General features: G+C 41.0%; 1 protein-coding gene across 1 annotated transcript in view; it reads right to left on the bottom strand.

Moving 5' to 3' along the window:
- The window catches only part of LOC108527766 (LIM zinc-binding domain-containing Nebulette-like), a 216,049-nt gene that overhangs the window by 191,236 nt on the left and 2,237 nt on the right, over positions 1–22,576 (bottom strand). The window lies entirely within an intron of this gene.

The raw sequence follows: 22,576 nt of genomic DNA on the forward strand, positions 1-22,576 counted from the left end.
CAATCAGATAATGGACGTCAGAGAATTTCTTTATGGAAAGGTAGGGGAAGGTGAGAGCATATTCTTAGTTTCTATGGCCTGTCCTGGGGAGAGAAAGGAGCAGGCAAAAGGGTTCAAGCGATTCTCTCACCTCAGCCTCCTGAGTAGCTGGGACTACAGGCGCACGCCACCACACCCAGATAGTTTTTATATTTTTAGTAGATACGGGGTTTCACCATGTTGGCCAGGCTTGTCTCAAACTCCAGACCTCAAGTGGAGTGGTCCACCTGTCTTGGCTTCCCAAAGTGCTGGGATTAGAGGCATAAGCCCCATCGCACCCGACCTGTAAGTCTTTCTAATAAACCAGTAAATATAAGTAAGGGTCTCCCTGAGTTCTGTGAGACGACCTAGCAAATTAACAGAACCCAAGGAGAGAGTCATGGGAACCCTGATTAATAGCCTGTTGGTCACAAGCGCAAATAAAGTGAATTGGAGCTTGCGACTGGCATTGGAAGTGGGTGATGGGGGCGGTCTTGTGGGACTGAACCCTCAACCTGTGGGATCTGGTGCTATCTCCAGGTAGATAGGGTCAGAAGTGAATTGGAGGACACCCAGCTGGTGTCCACCACAGAACTGATCACTTGCTCTGTATGTGTGGGAAAATCCCTCACACATCTGGTCACAGAACTCTTCTGTGTTGATTGCTGTCAGGTAAAAACAGAGGAAAAACAGTTTGTGTTTTTTCCACTCAGAACTCTCCCCTTAGGGAGGTTCTCTACTAAGTTAAGTTCCTTTTTTAGCATATTATTATTGACTTCAAAACTAAATAAAGGCTCCCATTGCAAAATCAGAGCAACGATTATTTTTGAAAGACCAAGACTGAAGTATGAAATAATGAAGGCCTCACTTTTAAATTATTTACAAAACAAATAAATAAAATATGGACCAAAAATATTTGTCTCTACTTCCATAGCCTCGTTTATGTGCGGCTTGCATCTTTTTTAAACTAAGGATTTATATCGAACTGTTGGAAGCTTTCGCTTCTCATCAACTTTCCGACAAATTCTGCTCAGAACAGCTGCTACCATAAAATTTAATTTGCTACTTCCCAAAAAAGTCACTTCGGTGTAAAATAACTTTGCCTTCCTGCTAATATTTTACAACCAATTAAAGCTGAAATGATGGCTGGGAGTCTACCCAGTGAGGCTCCAACCACGGACTTGCACAACTACAGTATGTGAAGAAAAACATGAAGTCACATGTGCTGAAGAACATACAATATATCTCCAAACATTTGCACTGCCAAGAAAAGAAACTGGTGGGGTTGTTTGGCAAATATAAAAATGAGATGTGAAAACTTCAGAATTATTATCTGTGTAAACCCATTTCCATGTTTCAAAGGTTTAAAAGACAGAATCATTACATGTTCCTAATTAATCTTTATAGTAATCATTCTTTGCACACCTTCTGTACAAAAGTCACACCTGAAGCCAACAGCCTGGCACACCACGTTATGGCATTTATTATGAGCTCACAAAATGAAAACTTTCTTCAGATGTTTTCCTAGGTGTCCAAATTGTACAAGAAAATTAATAGGAAGTGGAATTTCGCCAACTTCTTCAACCCTGGCTGCAGAACAAGGTCCCGTTGTCAAAACTCATTCACACCAAGGTGGTGCTCGATGTTCAAAAGAGGTGACAGGAATGTTTCCTCAGCCAAGCCAAGGAAAATTAATGACCACTACTCAGAAATATACACACTGTTAGGGCAATTCCCTGACCTCTGATCGTCACTGAAGGGCAGAGACGGGAAGGATGAAATGAGGGAGAGCAAAGAAAGGAACTGAAGTCATTTTTGGAGAAATAAACAAGACTCAATTCTTCTGCAGGATTTTTCCAAGTTCCCTCTAAAGCAACCTAGGCTAAAATTATATTCAGGAAACAAAAGATATGTTTTCGCACATACAGCAACGCACACCATGTAATTTACCCTGCTTTAGTCAATGGTCATGACTTTATCACTGATGATGACAGAAACCTCCTGTGTCATCACTTTCTTCTGACACTCACGTGTAGAAACTTCCAGGGGGTCCAACTCCCTCAAGGACCATAGCCTCATGATAACTCTTGGTTCATTTTAATGACAAAATGCACTCTTGTTTACACCCAAGGGGATATCGTTACAGTAAATATGTGACTGTCCCTTTAGCGTGAGCACACACACACAAAAGTCCTTTTTTAGCCCATTAGTGCTTTATTTTTACAGCCAGGCAAAGTGAAAAAAAAACTAAAACCCTAAGTCACACATCACGTCACTCCTCTGCTCAACACCCCAGCAACTGCCCTCTTAGTCAGAGCTGCCCGGATTCTGCAGTCCCTGTAATGGTTTACAGGCCTTGTAGGGTCCCCATTGTCCCTCTGTCCCTTCCTCCCTTCCACACAGGCTTCCTGCCTGGATTGCTTTTCCCACACGCCCCAAGTTCACTCCGTGCCCTTGCTATTCCCTTGCCTATACCAGGTTTTACTCCAGTGTGAGAACTAGACTTCCCTGACCAACTTATGCAAAATTGCAAACTCTCCTCCTACTCCCTGCCCAACCTAGTGAAACTTATCTCTTCCCCTGCTCGATTTTTCTCTATAGAACGCATCCGTTTCTAATATTTTATTGATGGTTTTGTTTTGGCTTTTATCTGCTTCTTTCCACTAAGAAGCTCCACGAGGACAGGAATTTTCCTCTACTTTGTTCACTGCCTCATTCCAAGTACTTAGGACAGCGCCTGGTTCATAGGAGAGGCTCTTTCAATATTAAGTAAATGAACAAATGAATTCCATCATTACTGAATAATAAATGAAGGAGTGAGTGCATTTCCACTATCCAGAAATGGGACAGAGAAGGCAAGCCTTCCAGGCCCTGCGAGGAATGTAGACAGAGTCAAGTCTGATCTTACTTCCACCCAACACAGCTCAATCCATCATGGATTCTCTTTCAGGCTCATCCGTCTGGCCACCCCTTGACTTCCAATGATCATTAACGAATCTCATAGATTGGGCCCCAAGGACAGTGACTCCAGTAAAATATTTTAAATCCATTAGTACCAAGAATTCCAAAGGCATCCAATGAGCATCTCCTCACCTCCATTTCCCAATGTTACACAATGCCCCCGGGGCTATTCCTCACATCACAGGCTACAAGGACAATAGTATCCAACATTGATAAAAGTCAACATAAATCCACAGGACACTGAGATGGGAGGATCACCTGAGCCCAGGAGTTCAAGGTTACAGTGAGCTATGATAATGCCACTGCACTCCAGCCTAGGAAACACAGCAAGAACTTGTCCAAGGAAAAAGAAAAAGAAAAAAAAAATCCAGAGTAACAAAAGCCAAAAAGAAACAGGAAGAGGATAAAATTTCATCCAAACTTCTAACTATTCTGCCCAATTGCACATTAAGTAATATTATACTTGGTTCAAGCACAAACTCCACTCTGAATTTCAGAACCTCAGAACAGTAATTTAACTTTCTATTTAGAGAGAAAAGAAAGACTAATGAGTCAAGCTGTAGTCCAGAAATCCAATGGCCGCATTATTTTCCTTCTTTATTCTTCTAAAGTGAAGAGTGCCCTTGAAAAAAACAATTGTACATCAGTGTCCTTGTTTGTAGCAACATGAATAATAGAATAACTCCACAGAAAACCAGCACCACCTTATGTACTTACAACCAAAGTCTTGGTCTCCTTGGTCTCAACCTCCATCTTCAGACTTGGTGGATTTTATCTGGTTAAGAAACTCCAGTCTCCTAAGCCAAAATTGTCCACCCCACACCATGAGCCTTCTAGCTCACAACTGTGCAATGGCCGTGAAAATACGTAATATATAGGGGTCAGGCACTTTCTATGCATTATCTCATGTAAACCTCTCAACAACTCTTGGCAGTAGATGCTATTATTCAATATTATCTCCCATTTCACAGATAACGAAATTGAGGTTGAAGAGATGAAGTGATTCCCCATGTGGGTCTAGAGCTCAAAAAGAAATGAGTCTGGCTCTTAATGCCCACGCTATATAGCAAGGCTGCAAAGACTCTTGTATTTTAAATTTAAAAAAAAAATTTAAGATGGAGTTTTGTTCTGTTGTCCAGGCTGGAGTGCAATGGTGAGATCTCAGCTCACTGCAACCTACGCCTCCCAGGTTCAAGAGATTCTCCTGCCTCAGCGTCCTCAACCTCCTGAATAGCTGGGATTACAGGCACCTGCCACTACACCTGGCTAATTTTTTGTTTTATATATATATATATATATATATGTGTGTGTGTGTGTTTTGTTTTGTTTTGTTTTGAGACGGAGTCTCACTGTATCTCCCAGGCTGAAGTGCAATGACGCAATCTCAGCTCACTGCAACCTCCACCTCCAGGGTTCAAGTGATTCTCCCACCTTAGCCTCCTGAGTAGCTGGGATTACAGATGCACACCACCACAACCAGCTAATTTTTGTAGTACAGATAGGGTTTCACCATGTTGGTCGGGCTGGTCTCGAACTCCTGACCTTGTGATCCTCCCTCCTCGGCCTCCCAAAGTGCTGGGATTACAGGCGTGAGCCATCGTGCCCGGCCGTAAATTAAGTTCTTAAAATAAAAGTATATACAGAAATAAATGTAAGCCTTTACATCTTAAAAGTAAGATGTAGCACCTCGTTATATTTGTTAAATGATGCAAAATGAAATAAGACTACATGAACAAAATAGAATGGGCAAAATAGAGAAGTTCATAATGAACACAGACATGATATGTATATTTTTCAGAAATCTATTCCACCTGATTCAGTGTTTTGGGAAACTGTTTCCTAAAAATTGGCTTAATCATAGAATGATTCTCCAGTTCAGAGAGGAACTTCTCATTTTATTAATACCATACAGAGAATAAATTTTCTTTAAAGCAAACACTAAAGTCAGATTTAAAAGTGAGTCACAGGCTGGGCGCAGTGGCTCACACCTGTAATCCCAGCACTTTGGAAGGCCGAAGCAGGCAGATCACCTGAGGTCAGGAGTTCAAGACCAGCCTGGTCAACATGGTGAAACTCCATCTCTACTAAAAATACAAAAATTAGCCAAGCATGGTGGCATGTGCCTGTAGTCCCAGCTACTCGGGAGGCTGAGGAAGGAGAATCGCTTGAACCTGGGAGGTGGTGGTTGCAATGAGCGGAGATTGCGCCACTGTACTCCAGCCTGAGTGACAGAGTGAGACTCTGCCAAAAAAAAAAAAAAAGTAAGCCACAATGGAAACAAGCTATAACATTAAATTTTCATGTCTTTGTGCTCGTGGGCCTCAGTAGCACCTGTGTTTAGAAATTCACAATATGAAACAGAATATGGGAAAAGTAGCACAGCAATCAAAACCAGCAGCACAAACTCTCCACATTATTCAAAATGTTAAAGAGATGCTGGATGCGCACTTTCCTCAATTATCAACATTATAAAATAAATCTTCACAGTCTGGAGTCTCTTTATCGCCTTTCTTTATTAACTCTTATTCCAAATCCAAATCTTACACAAAATCTAAAATAATCTGACAATGCAATCCAATTTGAAATACATACAGGAGTACTTTTTGAATTTTTTTATTTTAACCTTTGTGGGTACATAGTAGGTGTATATATTTGTGGGGTACATGAGATGTTTGGATACAGCCATGCAATGCATAATAATCACATCACAGGCTGGGCGTGGTGACTCACGCCTGTAATCCCAGCACTTTGGGAGGCTGAGGTGGGTGGATCACAAGGTCAGGGGTTCGAGATCAGCCTGCCCAACATGGTGAAACCCCATCTCTACTACAAATACAAAAATTAGCCAGGCGTGGTGGTGCACACCTGTAATCCCAGTTACTCCAGAGGCTGAGGCAGGAGAATTGCTTGAACCCAGGAGGTAGAGGTTGCAGTGAGATGAGATCTCACCACTGTATTCCAGCCTGGGTGACAGAGTGAAACTCCGTCTCAAAAAAAAAAAAAAATGTTATTTTTAATAATCACATCATGGAAAATGGGGTATCCATCCCCTCAAGCATCTATCCTTTGAGTTACAAACAACTCAATTATATTCTATTAGTTATTTTTAAATGTACAATTAAGTTATTATCGACTATAATCACCTTGTGGTGCTATCAAATACCAGGTCTTATTGATTCTAACTATTGTTTTGGTACCCATTAGCATCCCCACCTCCTCACCACTCTCCCACTGACCTTCCCAGCCTCTGGTAACCATCCTTCTACTCTCTAGCTCCATGAGTCCAATTGTTTGGATTTGTGGATCCCACAGATAAGTGATAACATGCTATGTTTCTTTTTCTGTGTCTGATTCATTTCCCTTACATACAAGCACTCTGCCTATAATAAGGTAACACTTCAACTTTCAAACACACATTCAAAACCCAGGTAATCACTGGTAATCACTGCATTGCTACAGCTCAAACAATTGACACACTTGAAAAGGCTAGAAGAGTGAAATAGGGAAAACATTGCCTGGGTCCACAAAGAAAACTGACTGGGCAAGGGAGGTGCGTTGGAAAAGCACTATCACGTGGTCATTCGTGTTTCCATTTATTGAGCTGTGCCCAGTTCTTTATAATTATCCATTTTCTCTTTTCCTCCTCACAATCAATTTCTCTGCAGAGATTAACCCCCACTGCATGACAAGAACAGAGGCCGCAAGAGGTGGAGTTGACCCCCGCCTACTGATCACTGCCACCCCTCAAAAGCAATATGGGGAACAGCCCTACAGTCTCCAGCAGGGCCCAGACCCCATATTTCAAAACAACGGTTCATAGAAAAGTTAAAAACATCCATCACATCACAAGTGCTGAATTTCTGGCCACTCAAGTGATAAAATAGAAAGAATCAGTAGAACCTCCAAGGAAAGAAGAAAACTGCTGGCATTCATTTATTGGGGGACAGGAGGAATTCTAGTCATGTAATTTGCGAGAAGTAGCTTTGCCCTTTCTTTAAAGACCAGGAGAGTTTTCCATTTGGCATCTTTTTGGTGTGGTTGTAAACATGGGGCAGAAAAGTACAAATGTGCTTTTGTACAAATGGACAAAGAGTTATCAAAAAATTAACTCAACAGCATTTAGGAGGCATTGAAAGCTAAGAACTGATTATGAGGAGGAAAAGAGAGTGGTGTGTTTGGGATTTGTTTTCAAAGTCAGGAGCAAGCATGGAAGAATGCTGTTTTCAAAACACACATTAATTCAATTGATGGATCAGATTTCTATCAGGTAATAAAGTTCACCTGGGAGAAAAGGCTAACCAGGGAGCATGTCTACTGGAAACAAAGCAAGACGACCAACCCAGTTCTTATCACAGGACATAACTATGCTGCCTTCATGCTTTTTTTTTTTTTAGGAGTCCATTACTTATATATAAAAAATGGCAATTACAAAAGTCTATTTCACTCACTCTTGAAATACGGATACAATCCTTCATTACTTAATAAAATAATAAAAGAAGCTTTAAGAAAGTGAAGCTATCTGAGAAAGTTTCATGAGAAAATTAATAATTAAATTTTGAAATTGAAATATAAATCCTAAATTGTAGGAATATTAAGATTATAAATCTCCACACCAGAATCTCTACATTGAACTAGAGCCAAGGTCACAATCGTGTGTTTTCCCCTTCTTTTAACATAAAGCAAGAACTATGTCATTTTCTGTAAAATTTTAAACCATATTTCTTCTTGCCATTTGAAACTGAAATTCATTTCCTTATGAATATTTCAATACCATTCTCCTACAAGCAAGAACAATCTATCAGAGAACAATTTTCTAATTGTTTTGCAAGCTTACAAAGCACATAATGTCACAAAGTAAAGGTCCTGGGTGAAAGAGGAAAAGGTTATTACTCCTTGAAAATATTAGTGAAATCATGAAGACACGCATGTCAAATGAAGAAACAGACACTGTGGTCAACTTGTAATTCAGAAAAAGTCTCTATTAGTCTTTCATTTTTTTTTAACACTGATCTTTTATAAGCTTTATTGAGGTATCATTGATATGCAAAAAATTAACAGCATTGAGGCCAGGTGCAGCAACTCACGCCTGTAATCCCAGCACTTTGGGAGGCTGAGGTGGGTGGATCACTTGAGATCAGGAGTTCAAGACCAGTCTGGGCAACATGGTGAAACCCGTCTCTACCAAAAATACAAAAGTTAGCTGGGTATGGTGGCACGTGCCTGAAAGATCCAGCTACTCAGGAAGCTAAGGTGGAAGGATCCCTTGAGCCTGGGAGGCAGAGGCTACAGTGAGCCGAGATGGTGCTACGGCACTCCAGCCTGGGTGGACAGAGCAAGATTCCATCTCAAAAAATAAAAAATAATTAACAGCACTGAATTTGTTTTAAAAAAATTTTAAGTTCACTGTGTATCTATTTCCTTTCTTCTCTAGCACCAAAAACACAGTTAATTTTGCTCTGCTTGACTTTTCTTAGTGAACCTGTTGGAGTTGAATTGTGTATGTATTGGAGTCCAAAAAGTGTGTTAGAGTCCCAACCCCACAGACCTCGAAATGTCACCTTATCTGGAGATAGAGTCTTTGCTGAGGTAATCAAGTTAGAATGAGGTCATAGGCGTAGCCCCTAATACAAGATGCCTGGTGTCCTTAGAAAACGAGATTAGGAAACAGACACACACGAAGGGAAGTTGATGTGAAGACACAGGGAGAAGACGGCTGGCCATCTATTCAACAAAAGCCAAGGATAGAGGCCTGAAACAGATTCTTCCCTCACAGTCCCCAGGAGAAACCAACCCTACCGACACCTTGATTTTGGACTTTTAGTCTCCAGAACTGTAAAACAACAAATTTCTGTTATTTAAGCCACCCCATTTATGGTACTTTGTCACAGCAAGCCTAGCAAACTATGACAGAACCTAAGAGGACTTTTTATTTCGAAGTTTTTACAACCATCCTGCACTCATCCATATGAGGATTTTGCCAGGAATTACTCTCACATTAATTAGGCTGTAATTTCTACAATCTGTCTCTTCTTCTTTCTAAAACTTGGAATGTTTTCCCATCCCCAAAGCTTTCTTTTGCTGACAATTTCTCAGAATAGGCAATAGTAATAACAGCCCAACTTTTATACGGTGTCTACTCTGTATCAACTATTTACATAGATTATCTTATTTATTCCTTGCAGTAACCAGAAGAGGTAGCAAATACTATTATTATCAGCAAGTGAGACACAGGATGCCCATTTTGCAGACGAGATAACTAAGACAACATCACCATTTTATAGGTGAGGAAACTGAGGGACGGCGAGGTAAAGTAACTCAGCCTCAGCCCCAGAAGGGAATGGTCCCTTCACTCCCCCACCACATCCGCTTTCACTGCTAGGAGACATGATTCCAGCATTTCAGTTCCAGGACCACATCTACAGGGTTTTCTCAGGTCCCTGAGATGCCACCCTCTGGATGGAGAGATTCTAATGTCTTTAACCCAATGCAAAACGACTTGATGTTGCCTGACTGCTGGCTCTCCTAACTTTTACTTTAATTTCTTAATGATGTTTTTGGATCTTTTCTAGTTGTAAATCTATTCTTCTCAGTTGAAAGGATAAAAGCTACAAAGGAACTGCATAAAAGCTAAATAGGATTTTTTTTCCTGTCAGTGTTTATTATCACAATTATCCTCCCTAAGCCAGGGTTCCACTTTTTTCTTAGAATATAAGTGCTTTTGAAACCCACTTTGTCTTTAGAATTGTCACAAGCCATGGTTTTGGTTTTTTGGATCCCGGTCTTACTGTGTCTGCCATCTTTGAACACTCAGTCATCCATCTCTTAAACTGTGTGTTAGGCTAATCCGAGCTTAGAAAGCTCCCGAGGGATGTCCTATGATGCTTTTCCTCCACACTTTTTTAAAGATCTGTTCCTCCTTTCTCTCTCTGAAATAATTAACACTTTTTCAATCAGGATTTTATTTTTGAAAGTCTTCTATCTCACTTGAGCCACCTTTTTTTCTTATTCCTTCTTTTGTTTATTCAGTAAATCTTTATTAAAAGCTAACTGTGAGCTAAGGACTAGACCAGTCACAGGGATATGGCACACTTCGTTTATCTCAGAGCTTCTGAGAACCTAAGATTTCTTGAACAAGCACAGCGTTTCCTTCTTCCCCTACACCATTTGAAGGCTTTCTTCAAAGTCTGGGTGTGGTGTGACTCCTTTTGCTCTTGTGAATTTCAACATAACAGAGACCACTTGTTCTAAAGTCCTCACAACTGCTACTCCATCAACCAATTCTTACTTGTTTTCCAAATTAAGCGCAAAGCAGCTTGAAAGCAGTGACATTGTCCACAAAAAGCAAAGCAAGAAACCAACTGGTATTCTCTCTTAAACCTTCAGCAGATAGTTCATTGAAAAAACCTCTGTGACATTTCCATTCTGGACAAGAGGCACATGGTCTGCCCAGCAGCAGGGCCACCTGTTTCCCTTCTTTTCCTTCTCACTCAAATGTTCTCCATCATCTTTTCACCTTCAAGATTCTTTCTTTCTATTCGTGGGTTCACCTCCTAGACATATTTCTCTTTTAGCATACCAAGCCTCTCCACTGTCACAATTGAATCATCAGCCTGTCGTCATCCCACGTTGGCAAAACTCCTGGACCTTACCTATCCCCTAACATGTCTATCTATGCATTGGTAAAGACAAGTGAGGTTGTAAACACTCCCCTGCTGGTCTCTTCTGAGAATTACTTGATCCTTCCTCCATTCAGGGACTTCTTTTATGTTACCACCTGTTTTCTCCTGCTAGGGAATTAATTTTTAAATCCTGGGTAACAATTGTTCCTGACCCACCACTACAGATCCAGAGAAAGAAGCCAGACTTGGGAAGCTTGCTATCAGATCAACGACCGCTGTCTCCCATTCAGAGTAAAGGTTCTTTTACAGTCAATCAACACATGTTTATTCAGTCCCTGTTATATACTCATCACTGTATAAAGAAAAAAAAAAAAACCAATATGCTTTTCTTTCAACGTCTGCCAAACTGCCATTCTGCAGGATACTTCCTGGGCAGCAGCCCCCATGTGCAAATCTTAAGTGCTTTTTACGGGCCACTCAGCCCTGCAGGTATATATGACATGAGAGGCACACAAATAAACTAGCTTCCTGACTCCCAGCCAATTAAACCTGACATTACATAACTACCGTTTTAAAAAAAGACCACAGAGGCAAACCCTCTAAACAGAATTTTCCTTCTTTAGTAGCCTCTGAGGAAGAACTGTTCTAATACGGTGTTTCTATTCCTGATAGGAATAACCCTTAATTATTACGTGCCTTAAGCATTTAGACATTTTAAAATAGAATTCCCCTTAATGTTAAGAGAATCAGAGAACTACGTCACTGGCAACAAAAAAGACTTCAAACAGAGAGAAAGAGAAATGGAGAGATGGTGCGGTGGGGAGGGTTGGGTTGGGGAGAAGCATTGATCCTACAGAGTTATTTTTAAAGTTCTGGAAATGTGGGAGAAAAGGCAGAACATTGAAGGAAAATCACATGAGAAAAGAAGATTCTTCCACGAGAGCCTGTGAAGACCTTTCATTCATCAGGAATTGACCATTAATCCCTGATTAAATTTAGTTTCAGGAAACGAAGCCATCAAACTTATTTCCAGGAGATACAAAAAACATGATATGCAAGTAAATGTATATATGACCTGATGTGTCAAACACGTGGTTCACTCCTGAGACTTTGAAAAACAGTCGTAACAAAGTGATTTTTATAAACTACCTTTGTAGACAACATTATTCTTGTCATCCTTTGTTCCATTGCATGTCAGTGACCAGTAATCCAGCTATAAATTTCAATATTTCACCTAAACAGAGGACGTGTTCACTACTGTTCGTGTGCATTATCAGTCCAAGCATGGCAAGCAACAGCTGGGATCGCCACACAGATCCTCATGGAAAGATAGGTCTATTGCTTCTCTCTTTTTTTTTTTTTGTTAGAGACAGGGTCTTGCTATGTTGCCCAGGCTGGTCTTGAACTCCTGACCTCAAGCGATTCTCCTGCTTCAGCCTCCCACAGTGCTGGGATTACAGTTGTGAGCCACCACACTCATCCTCTATTCCTTCTCATTGAGTCAGCTTTCTTGGCTGAGGATGCCTAGAATAAGGCTAAGCTGTATCACTCAGACAGCCAAAAGAACTCACCATGCCCCCAGCAAAGCTAGATGGGCAATCTGTTCCAACAGGGTGACAGTTTCTGAGCACACAGCACGTGTGCTGTGTAGACAACGGCAATTAGGACCATTCCTGACCTCAAGAACGTAATTTGCCAATAGGACAGACTCATGTATCAATAAAAACAAAATCTAGAGAGTTATATTAAGAGTCCACCCATGATTAGTGCCCCCACCTCCTTCCTGTTCACAAGCAGCAAACTATTTCTAATCTTCCCCAACTTCTATTGACTGACTGGAGATGGTGGATTTTAGGCCCTCATTCATGTCCTGATGGAATAGGAAGGCTCAGGATATAAAGAGGCAACACAACAAAGGTAGCTTTGATGGCGACAGCATGAAGCATGCCTGTTGTATAATAAAGAATTTGAATGGCCTTTGTCCCTGGTTCCTGGGAGGCATACTCTAAATACTTGAAATTTCCCAAGTAATTGGAATGTCTTTGTTATTCATGAGCTCCTTGGACCATATCTAAGGGGACGTGATCAAGGTGGCTCAGTGCACCAGAAAAACCAACTCTGTGATTAGATGGTTGGTGCTTTGAGCCGGATAAGATCAGTTGACCTTTTCCAGGGAAGAGAGGAGGCTGGAGATTGAACAGTCACATCACCAATGAGTCAATCAATCATGCCTACATAATGAAACCCCAATAAAAACTCTGGACACCAAGGATTGGTGGAGATCCCTGGTTGATGATCACATCAATGTGCCAGGAAGATAACACATATTGATCCCATAGAGCAAGGACAGAGAAGCCCCACATCCAGGATCCTCTCAAACTTTGCCCTAAGTGTCTCTTCATCTGGCTGGTCTTGATTTGTATCTGTTATGCTAAAACAATCATCTTAGGTACAGCACTGTCCTGAGCCCTGTGAATTGTTCCAGCTAATTATCAAATCTGAGGGGGTTGTGAACTCTCAAATTTGCAGCCAGTTGGTCCAGAGTGTAGGTGACCTAGGGACTCCTGGGCTTGAAGTGAGAGCAATTTTGTTGGGGTCTGCGCCTTTCACTGGCGGAGTTGATGCTAACTCCACATGGCTGGCATCAGAGCATTGCAGTTTTGTAACACCCGTTCTCAATTCCTTACACACTTGCTCTTTAAAACACAAAGTAGTCCCTTCAAGGAGCAAAGCTCTCACAGGCTGACTTGACCTCACCTACCCCAACCCACCTCCCACTCCAGGCCGAGAACATCTATGGTCCAATCTCAGCAGGAAACCAACTCAAATGGGAAGACAAACATGGCCATAGTACAAAGCAGGCTCTTTGGTAGGTGATATAATTGAGGCATAAAAAGTACAATGAATCACAAAGAAAGAGTTCAGTGATTGAGGGATTAAGAATATCTTTGCAAAGGTAGGCATAGCCTTACAGATGTGCCTTAAGGATCAAAGTCACTCCAGTGCCAGAGGGCATAAGAACAGCATGAGTAAAGGGTCAAATCGCTGTGTCTAGTTAATAATGATTAAAGTTATAAATATATCTAAATTGTATTAATTCCTTACCATGTGCCTGAAACTCCGCTAAGCTCATTATTAGATTGGATATTCCAATGAATCCTTAATCCTATTAGGTAGAATCTATTATACCCATTTTACAGATGAGGATACTGAGGCTTAGATTAAGAAATTTGGTGAAGGTTTCAAAGCTAGCAGCCCAGTGTGGCTGAAGAGAAGGAGGTTAAATGGAAGTGGATAGAGGAAGGTAGACTGTGAAAGGCTCTGAATGTCTGCTAGAAACCCAATTATTTTTCCTATAAGCAATAGGAAGCCATCAAAGGTGTTTGAGCAAGAGAGTAGTATAATCAGAACCATGTTTTCAGAAAATAACCGTAGTGGCAGGAAATGCATGAAGCTCAGGAGACTGGGCAGATAGTGGGGAGAGTAGGCAGGAGAAGACATGTAGGTTATCCAAACAGGCCATCAAAAATACATCTACTTACAGAGCACGTCTTTCTGTACTGGTGTATGTGTTTGCTGCAGTGTTCTTGCCACTCCCATGCATTGCCTGAATTTGCTGGAATTCACACTCTGGATCAATTAAAGGATTAACGGATACAGGAGTCATATTTTAAAACCAAATTCAATATTGGCAGGCAACCATCTAACTCCCACTGCACATCCCAGATCTATAGACCCTTGGCTGAGCTCAGCCATCCTATTTCTCCAAGTTCTCTGTGTTTGGTTGCACCTGCCTTTGATGGATAATAAGCATCAGAGTGCCAATCAAAGATTTTTATCCAAATGGTTTTTTAGACTGCTGAGCTGATGCAGAAGTACAACAGACCACCAGTCTGGTTATCGATTAGATGCTCTTCAAGAATGCACACATCGAACTAGTTATCTTCTGGCTCCTCCTAGAATTCAATAAGAATGAGTCAACAGAGAGTGTGAAAAAGTAAACAGAAGTCAAACGCAAAGCAACTCCTTCGAAGACTCTGCTAAGAAAATTGCACAGCTAACTATAAATAAAATTAATACGGGATTTCCAGTGACGGAAGAAACAATCATTGCCACTTAAACCTGGTCCTTCTCACAACTTCCTGTTCTCATGGTTAGGTCTGTGCCCTATCTAGGTTCAACTAGAGGCCTGAAGAACTGTTAGACCCATTAGCAGGACTTTGCTGAATTCAAATAGCCAAGCTGAGCATGGAAGAAATCAATAATAATCATTTTACTTAGTTCCTAAAACGTTCTGGGTACTCAGCTCATAAATATTATTCTAGATTCCATGCTAAAGCCAAGGTCTCCTAAGGCTAAAAGCCAAGGTCTTCCTAGTAACACTAACTGTAAAAACTGAAACAGAACAGAAAAGTAATTGATTTATTCTTCCTCTAGAGACTTAAAGGAGTTCTAAGCCCTTGAGGACAAGGGTGCCATGCATGGCTATGTCTGTATCTCTCTTACTCCCTGATGTCCTAGGAACCACTCTGTAAAGCACTCATCTGAAAACATTTAAAGAGGACCCACTGGCCGGGCGCCGTGGCTCACGCCTGTAATCCCAGCACTTTGGGAGGCCGAGGCCGGCAGATCACGAGGTCAGGAGATTGAGACCATCCAGGCTAACATGGTGAAACCCTGTCTGTACTAAAAATACAAAAAATTAGCCGGGCGTGGTGGTGGGCGCCTGTAGTCCCAGCTACTCAGGAGACTGAGGCAGGAGAATGGCGTGAACCCAGGAGGCGGAGCTTGCAGTGAGTCGAGATCGCGCCACTGCACTCCAGCCTGGGAGACAGAGCGACACTCTGTCTCAAAAAAAAAGAGGACCTACTGAAATGTTCTCTCTTGCACAGGCCCTTGATACATAATCAATATTCCTCTAAGCACACATATCTGTATCTTGTATTAACCTTGCATTTCACCATGATTGAGATGAGATCGGCTGGGTTTCATCTCAAAATCTTTTCTAATCTGACATCATTCCATAATAAATACACCATCATAAACAGGCAGAACTTACACATCAAAGGCACCTTTCAGAAACATTTTCAAATGGGACACAGAACCCAGAGAGTGATTTGTAAATATGATTCCCTACAATGACTTCAAAAGTACCAAAATGCAATATCTAATCGCCAACGGTCCAATACGGTGACTGAGAACCAGATCGTTTTGTATATACACTGGAACCTTTTTATTGGCTCAAAGTATCTCCTTCGTTTGTTTTTAATCATCCAGTTATAACCAGAAAAGAAAAATGAAAACTGTCATCCTCTCATGTCAGATACTGTGTCAAGGGGCAAAGGTTTAATTTTTTCCTTGAGGTATGTAACTAAAAAGTCAGGCAGGGCACATTGCAGTGGATGCTAACTAGAACTCTTACATGCCACAATACCCTTCCATAGAAACGGTCACTTCTAACAATGTGACATTTTCTCTTGTCTTTAACGGAGAAATATGAGACAATAATTTTCCATTTACTATTATAAGTAAAAGAGTGGACTGACATTTGGGTCCTTAGGTGTTATTTGACGGGCTCAAGCTTACAAACATTTCCCCCATTTAATCTCTATAAAGTCCCTGGTAGGTGGGAATTATTTTCCCATTGTAGAGATTGTAATTTAACCCAGAAGGAAATAAATGAGTATTCGTAAGAAATGTTTTTAGAAAGATGTCACATTTTGAAGCCAAACCTCTAAGTAGTGAAAGTAAATTCCCACTATGTTCATTACAGATCAGAAGACATGAGACTATCCCAACAGCAGGATACTTTATTATCCCTTGGAATTCAGGCTTAATGACCCCTAGTCACCAGTCCACATGGATCAGGCTCCTCAAAGCCTCATCCTAACCCAGTTCTTCTGAATCACGCAAATTCTGTCTGCCTTCCCACAAGAAACCAGCCTGGGCCTCATCCTAAACGAGGGACTAAGTGCAAAGGCTACACACAGTTCTTATAGTCACTGAGGTGACTAATATGATCAAGTACCTTCTAAATGCCAGGCTCATCTATGGCCATACCACCCTGAACGTGCCCAATCTCGTCTATGTGCCAGGCTTGAGGGATATGCAGATACATGGGACAGATCCCTTGGAGGATACAGACAGATAAGCTCGTGGTTCCTGCACAGGATGTAGGCTCTTACTGTTGAGCTGAGACCTATGTGATGACTGTATTGGACTGAACCCCAGGGAAAGGTGTGGGGTCGGGTGTGATTGGCACAAACAGAAACATGGTTGTTAGAATTCAAAACCTGCATGCCATTGTACATTACAGGTAACTTTCAGTGCTCTCTGATGTACGGAGCATTAAGAATATGGAACTAAACTAGTGTTTCTCATACCTTTCAATCACCACTTCCAGTAAAAATTATTTTCCATTGGGAGGCCGAGGCGGGTGGATCACGAGGTCAGGAGACCGAGACCATCCTGGCTAACACGGTGAAACCCCACTAGAAAACACAAAAAATTAGCCGGGCATGGCGAAGGGCGCCTGTAGTCCCAGCTACTTCGGAGGCTGAGGTAAGAGAATGGTATGAACCCGGGAGGCGGAGCTTGCAGTGAGTCGAGATTGCACCACTGCACTCCAGCCTGGGCGACAGCGGGAGACTCTGTCTCAAAAAAGAAAAAGAAAAGAAAAAAAAAAAGTCTACATCATGATCCAGTACACATATGTACCCGTATCACTGAAAAAAATATGTTTGCCAAAAGAATCCTCTGTTTAGTACTTAAATGAAGTCTGATGTTTTCTCTTATTCTCTTTTCTTCCTTCTTTCAATTCTGGTTACAACTCTCTAATGGGTAGCAGCCCACAGTGTGAAAAACTTCGGTATGAATCTTTTTAATACGTGTGAGTGAGTTCCTATTATTTATTGATATACCTCCTCTTCTCTCTTCCCCACTCTTTCCTCACCCCTCAAAAAAGTACTGATGAGGAAAGAAGGACACTACTGTTTCCTGGAGATCTGCTATGTGCCAGAAACTAGGCTACGGCCTATTCTAGTATTGTTTTGTTACTTCTCATACAGCTCTGTGGGTTTAGTATTACTGTACCCATTTGACAGACGGAGAAACTGATGTTTGGCAATCCAGAGACTTGCTCAGTAGGCCAGGATGGAGCCAGGATTCAACTCCAGCTCTATCTAGCTCCAAAACTCCAATGACAACATGTTGTACTTTGTGACACATTGTTTTGTAATCAAAGCTAACTTCATAGCAGGAATTTCATCAATCTCCTTGAGATAACTCAAGTCCTTGGAGTGTTCTAGAACCAAATTCAGGAGGCCCAACTACAGATAAGGAAAACAGATGGTGGGAATACTCTCAGGTTTCAATTTAATTTCCTTCTGTGTCCTCTGATTCCTTAGGAAAGGCACTAACGAGGAGTGACCAGCAACAAAATGGTACGTAGGAGGCAGTGGAGCACCAGCCTGGACAATCACACTCAACACGGGCCGGCAGAACTGTGCTGACCGTTCTGAGTGACTCGTCATGAGATGCACCCAGCCCAGCCTCTTGCAGGTGGTAGAAAGTCAATAAATATTCACGAGAGGGAATGCAAACACAGGCAGAGAGAAAGTAAACACAACACTCAGCGCCTGCTGTTTTATTTTTTAAAGTCTTCGGAAACCACTTTAAGTGAAACTCTTTGATGAGAGGGAATCTTATTTGGAAGGATCACTAAAGATACTTAAGTGGATATTTGTGTTCTTTTAGCCCCATAATTAAAGATACATTTGACTAAGATACAGGGTATAGTAAATGTAGGCAGGTCAGAACAAATGTTCAGCCCAAAAATATGTCTGCAAATAATGTTCAGCCCAAATAATGTTCTGCGGAAATTATTGGCAAGGTCATGTTAAACTGTTGCATCGTTCCTTGGTGGCACCCCAGACCTAATATAACTTGACATTTGGTGAGAACACATTAACTGGTCAGTCTTGGCAATGCTACTTCTAAGTGGTAATACCTCCCAGGAAATTTTAAGAACCGATGTATATTTTACAAAGACATAGTAAATGCAATTTTGACTTATACACACAGCAAATTAAATAATTTATTTGACAAATGGTCTTAGGGTGTGTGGCTTGCTGGGTAGGAAAATGTTTCTAGTTTAGCTTGGCATATAAATTCACATAGAAATATTAGCTATGTTTTTTGTCTAATCATCTAGTGTTACTTTCTCGGCACCTCTTAGTGATAAGAATTTTGCCTAGTCCTCATTTCTTTGCAAGTTCCACGATGAAAAAAATCCTAAATGTGCTAAAGAATCCATTGCCTGCTTATGAAACATAAAGGCTTATGAAAACGTGGCACGCACTCAAGTACAACAGTTTGTTTTTAAATATTTTAATAGTGTGCACTGCTGCGTTAGGAGCAAAACGGGTATTATGCTCAATCTTACATCTAGTGTGTACTATACTTTGATCGTTCTATCTAAAGATCAAAATTTAAATATCATGTAAATTATATTTTATACATGTTCTCCTTTGCATGAAATCAAAGAGAATACTTGTTTCTTCTCTAAACACATGAGAATATAAACAAGCAACATATTTAAACTGAAGAAGCACTCACTACTTCATTTCCTTAAAGAATGCCCTCAGGTAGCAATTAAAATGAGAAACCTCTATGTTTTCTTACAGTGATTCTAAATGTCTATGTTCATGCTTTCCAATTTTTAAGCATATTCTTAATATTTATTTTAAAGGTTCTTCATTTAATTATGGATGTTATTTTCATAAGAAATGCTACTTAAGCCCTTTTCTTGAAAACTGTGAGAGGTTCTGTAAATTAGTAGAAATAATAGCAGAACTTGAATAACTGATATTGAATCTCTAATAGCTAAGAAAAGTTGTCATTTTCATAACAGCTAAATGTAAATTATGAACCCTGATTGGATCCTGGCTTTAAAAAAAAAAAAAAAAAACTATAAAGAACATTCTTAGGACAATGGGGAAATATAAAATAGACAGGATATAAGATGTTATAACAACGCATTTGTTAATTTTCTTAAGTGTAATAAAAGCTCTATGATTCTTTAAGAAAATGCCCTTATGCTTAGTGCATGCATGATGTGGTTTTTAGGGATGAAATGTCACGATGTATGAAACCAGCTTGATGTATGAAATGGAAAAATGGCTCAACAGTAATAAAAATATTTGGACATGGCCGGGTGCGGTGGCTCATGCCTGTAATCCCAGTACTATGGGAGGCTGAGGCAGGCGGATCACAAGGTCAGGAGATCATGACCATCCTGGCTAACATGGTGAAACCCCAGCTCTACTAAAAAATACAAAAAAAAACTAGCTGGGCGTGGTGGTGGGCGCCTGTAGTCCCAGCTACTCGGGAGGCTGAGGCCGGAGAATGGTGTGAACACAGGAGGCGCAGCTTGCAGTGAACCGAGATGGCGTCACTGCACTCCAGCCTGAGCTACAGGGTGAGACTCCGACTCAAAAAAATAAATAAATAAAAATAAATAAATTTTTAAAATATATATATATATTTGGACATATAATGAGATCAAAATACGAAGCAGCAAACATGGCAAAATGTTAATAATAGTTGAATGTCAGTGGAGGGGATAGAGATGTTCCTTGTATTATTCTTTTACTTATTTTGCATGTATGAAAATTTTCACAATAAAAAGTGACAGCGGAAGATGAAGAGTTGTTTTCATTTAAGCATGTATATACATTGACTCCTGAACCAACCAGGTGCAGATAAAATATTGCATTACATGAAAAGCAAATGTTTCATTTTCTGGTAGCAGTATACATTAGAGAATCAATTTTCTACTACTGACCCAGAGAAATTATGGCAGCCCTCTGGCCACAACCACAGGGAACAGCTGATTGACATGCACCACCTGAATTAGAGCGGATGCATCAGGATCCCCAGAGGGCAATCCACACTGCCCAGCCAGTGTACACGGCAACATGTATCCTTAGCAGACTACAGACTGACAGCAGGGACCTTCGAGCCCAGAACCCTCATAGCAGACAGAACCCAAAACTTTGCCAGGTTCCATTTTCTAGAGGTAGCATATCAAGCTATGACATGAACCTAAATCTGAATTTTAAATATCAGCTCTCTACTCATCCATTCACTAAGGATGAATTCCTATTTCCCCCTATTTATCTGCTCAATAAAGTGGACTACCAGGTTCAACATGAAGCAAAAATCCTCGAGTGTTACCCCCAGAATTCAACTGAAAACTAATAATAATGTACTGGAATCGTATGAGAAATTTTAGAGAGGAAAATCTATAAACATTCTATACAGGTATATTGAGAGTATTAAAAATGAGATCAAGACCTATGAAACAATACAACAGGATGTTTCTTTTTCATAAGTAAAATCATTTCCTTTTGGGGCCCAAATCTCAACGTTTCTGGGCACTCATCACTATCAAGTCAAAGTGCAAAATAGCTCTTCCTAACTCATCCAGAATCTCATAAACTTTTAAAATTAGATTGAACCCAAACTAAGCAATAAGCACTAAATAATTTTCAAGTAGCCCAATGCAGTCAATGACTCTACTTCAGTTGAACTGTTTTCTGTCCTTTTATTTTGATCATTTCTTTTCTCCCTTATCCAGTTCTCTCTCATTGTTGTAATTGCTATTCTCTCCCCATTTTTTTTTCTCTCTTTTTCCTCCTTCCCTCCCAATCCCTTCAGGCCTACCAGGGCCACCCAAAGGCATTGTTATCACTGGGGTTAAACTCCTGGCCCTGCCCTGTAAAGAATCCTGAATCCTGATGTGGTCCATAAAGCCTGATGGAATCAGGCTGCCAACTGAAACAGTTACAGGAAGAATGGTTCACTTTCCTTTAACCAAAGAACAATTATCCCATTTATGGGTGGTTGGGGCCCTTTCCCTTCTCCTTACGCCTGCCTTTGATCTTTAACCAGTTGTTTATGGCTCTCTGGAAGGGAAGCAGGAAATCATGACACCGAAACCTCGTTTTTGCTTCACGCTATTCCAATAGGAAGAATGGTATAGCAGGATTGAAGACATCAGAAAGTTTGGGGAATATCTGTGGACTTCCCCTCTCCAAGAAAGTCCTGAATTCTGTTCAATGCCGCCATTTTCTGATTTCTTGAAAAGATTCTGGTCTACCTGTAAGCACTAAGGACTAAGGAAAAACAAATATTAAAGTCTTCACCAGATAAAATGCTTTTTGAAGTTCTTCACCAGAGAGGCATGAGCAATTCCATTTGGTTACCAAAAATATACGGTCTATGGTAACATACTGTCAGTATGTAATGAAGCATGAATTAATCAAGGGCCCTCCATCTCCAGGAGACCTGAATGATGAACCTACTTCAAAAACTGTAGGGAAGATGAATCTCTGGCAATGTTCCAGCCAAAAGGCTTGAGGTCCAGAGGCACCTCTGCTGGCTCCAGACCATGCCAACCCCACAGGGGAACTGGTGAGAAAACTCAACCATCAGGCCAGGTGCGGTGGCTCACGCCGGTAATTCCAGCACTTTGGGAGGCCGAGGGCGGCAGATCACCTGAGGTCAAAATTAGCCGAGCATGGTGGTACATGCTTGTAATCCCAACTACTCAGGAGGCTGAAGTAGAAGAACCACTTGAACCTGGGAGGCGGAGGTTGCAGTGAGCCAAGATCACGCCATTGCACTACAGCCTGGGCAACAAGAGCAAAACTCTGTCTCAGAAAAAAAGAAAGAAAGAAAAGAAAAAGAAAACTTAACCATCAGGGCCAAGAGCTTACAGTTGAAAACAGTCTGGGGTAGGGGGATGCTCACAGGAGTGGAGAAACATGTGCCTCTGGGCAGCAAGATAGACATACGGAAACACTAGTCAAATCAAACCACCAGCAGCCTCCAGGAGTGATCTGAGCCCCGCCTGAGCCTGATCCTCTCAAGGCCTCAATTTCATTACCTGCTAAATGGGGGTAATAATAGCATCC

Source organism: Rhinopithecus bieti, unplaced genomic scaffold (genome assembly GCF_001698545.2).
Source record: "Rhinopithecus bieti isolate Rb0 unplaced genomic scaffold, ASM169854v2 scaffold_3043, whole genome shotgun sequence".
Classification (NCBI taxonomy): Eukaryota; Metazoa; Chordata; class Mammalia; order Primates; family Cercopithecidae; genus Rhinopithecus; species Rhinopithecus bieti.